A 3,063-nucleotide genomic window follows, 5' to 3' on the forward strand; every position below is an offset into this window, starting at 1 on the left:
GATTATGTTGTTAAATTGCTCTAGCTAGAACTTCAAGTACTATATTGAAAAGATATGGAGAGGGGGCAGCCTTGTCTAGTCCCTGATGTTAGTGGGATTGCTTCAAGCTTCTCTCTATTTAGTTTGATATTGACTACCAGTTCGCTATATATTGTTTATACTATGTTTAGGTATGGGCCTTGAATTCCTGTTCTTTCGAAGACTTTTAGTATGAAAGAATGGACCCCTCATTTCTTCCCAAGGTTTTCTATCTCCAAAGTTGTCTCCCTTGTGATCTCTTAGTTGTTTCTACTTTTGTTTTTAGATCCTGGATAGCTTTGCTCAGTTCCTTCACTTGTTTGTGTTTTCCTGTAATTCTTTAAGAGATTTTTGTGTTTCTTCTCTCATGACTTCTGCCTGTTGACCCAAGTTCTCCTGTATTTTTTTTTAACTGATTTTTGCATTTCCTCTTTATTGGCTTCTATCTCTTGACCCATAGTCTCCTGAATTTATCTAAATGATTTTTGGGCTTCCCTTGTAAGGGCTTCTAACTTTTGATCCAGTTTCTCCTGTATTTCTATAAGAAATTTATTTATATCCCTTTTATATTCCTCTACCAGCATCTTGACCTGTGATTTCAAATCCAAATCTTGTTTTTCTGATATGTTGGCGTTTCCAGAACTTGCTGTTGTCTGAGAATTGGGTTCAGATGCTGCCATATTTCCTTGATTTCTGTTAGTAACATTCCTAAGTTTGTCTTTTGCCATCTGGTTATCTCTGGTGTTATTTGGTCCTGTTGCCACTGTCTGGTGCTTGAACCTCCTGTAAGCCTGTAAGGCTATTTCTGCTCCTCTGGATGACTGGTTTTCCCCTGGCACAGATTGCTGATGGGCTGCCCTACCCCTGGGGGCCATTGGAGCCTGGGGTGCCTTGCCCCAAGCAATGTTATACTCGTGGTTTTCTCTGTGTACCTGGAGCTGCCTGTCCTGTCTGACTGGAAGCGAAGAATGCTGCAGGGAGCCCCTACAAGTGCTGATTACTCTGCAGGGCAATCGACCCACATCAGGGCTAATACACAGATGTACCGCAAAGCTACCCAGGTCTTGGGTGCAGGCAGAAGCCTGGTTGTCTGTGTCCCAAGTGATATTAAACTAGGGATATCTCTGTGTACCTGGAGCTGTCTGTCTTGTCTGTCTGGGAGCGAAAATGGCAGTAGGAGTCACCTGTGTTTTATACAATCCTTTTATCCATACTGAACTCTATGATCTACAGCCTGGGCTAGAAAGATGTTGAAATGACACTGAAAGAAAAATGCTAGCAAACAGAAATTTCTTGTAAACAATTGTAATTCTTTTTGAAAGATACAGGAGTACTATGTCATTGACATAAGTATTGGAGCAGGCAAGCTCCATCGATGGGAAAAATCACAGAAGTAATGGTTTATTATATTAGCCTTATAGAAAACTACTCTTAGCATGCAGAAAGTATGAACTGCTGCACCAATGAAGCCTGTATCATACCCCCACCTACCATATAGAAACAGACATGGTAAGACATGGTAACATTGTAGAGCAAGGGATTACAAATGGCAACATAACAGTCATATGCCATTGCAGCCAACATGTGGCACTCAGATATAACAAAAGCAAGGAAGAAATAGAGCTGAGTCATATATTCCTGATAAGGGATGGCATTCTTCTTTGTAACAAAATTCACCAGCATGTTGAGGGTAATAACAGTGGAGTAACAGAGGTCAATGAATTACAAGCTGCTGAGGAAGAAGTATATGGGTGTGTGCAGATGGGAGCTGACGAGGATCAGGATGATCATGCCCAGGTTCCCCAGTATTGTAAACAGGCAGATTCCAAGAAAGAGAAGGAACAGGGGCAGCTGCAGCTCTGGTTGGTCTGTTAATCCAGCAAGGATGACCTCAGTTATTGTGGAGTGATTTCTATCTGCCATATGGACCTGGATGTTTTATGTAGAAACATAAGTTAGGAAAAATGTTGTTTATCTCTGTGCTCTAGGTGTGTGGCACTGTGCTCTAGGTGTTTTTCACTCTGTTTTTTCCTGTTTCTAACAACTCTTCATGTATGTTAGCAGATCAAGGCTTTTACAAGTGACATACAAATACATTATCTAAAGTATCTATGTCTGTTTTTGTTTCATGAACATCTGTCAAACTGATTTAATAAATTTAATGTTTTATAGCACCTTATTGCTATATTGTAAATATTGCTTTATATCAAAAAACCAGTATCATCAAGGACTTCCCAAAAACGATCTATGGAAAACTTTCACAAAAAGTAAATAAATGAAGCAATTTTGACATGTTTATTCAATGTTTAAGTGTAGGTTCTAGATCGAGAATGTAAATAAGACACTGAAAATAAAGCTCCTTTCATGGACAAGGAAGAAATGACAGTCTTAGCATTTTAATAATGTAATATTCTGTATAAATATTCCAATAAATATGTGAAGGAACTTGTAGAAACTTTTAAATGCTCAGCAAATTTTAGAACAGATGATTAAAGTCGAACTCAACAACTATTAAATTCATTAATAACATAATAAAATCATAATTTGCTTATATTGACATTAAATAGGAGAAATAATTGCCATTTCCCTTTGAACTGTGAGTTTCTGTGGAAAGGAATTAACAACATACAGATAAAGAAAGGCATCCATGCTCAGAAGTCAATGAAAATCTTTGTGAAATTAGACCTAATTTCCCTATTAATCTCTGAACTCAGTGATATCACTATCAACTTCCTTGTTTTCTTTTAAATTTTCTTGGACATGAGCTATTATACCACTATGAATTTTTATTGATGAATATTATGTGGTCTGAGAAAATGAGAACTAACCTGAAATGACAGAATGAAGACCTCTCCCCTCTTGAATCTCACTGTAATCTCTAATAGATTGCAGGGTATAGTACTGTCATATATATAGATGTGCCAGTCACTATAACACATTTGAAATCCCAGAACCAAGCTTATATCAATAAGGTTTGGGTCTGAGCATTATATGCTAAGTCAGTGTAGAAATATTTTATAAATATATGATATGAGGTAAATGCTG

The 3,063-nt window shown here is 37.6% G+C and overlaps 1 pseudogene; it reads right to left on the reverse strand.

Moving 5' to 3' along the window:
* Nucleotides 1-1,238: 1,238 nt before the first annotated feature.
* LOC127689778 (olfactory receptor 150-like) lies at nucleotides 1,239-1,941 on the reverse strand (annotated as a pseudogene).
* Between the last annotated feature and the right edge of the window lie 1,122 nt (nucleotides 1,942-3,063).

This window comes from Apodemus sylvaticus, chromosome 7 (genome assembly GCF_947179515.1).
Source record: "Apodemus sylvaticus chromosome 7, mApoSyl1.1, whole genome shotgun sequence".
Classification (NCBI taxonomy): Eukaryota; Metazoa; Chordata; class Mammalia; order Rodentia; family Muridae; genus Apodemus; species Apodemus sylvaticus.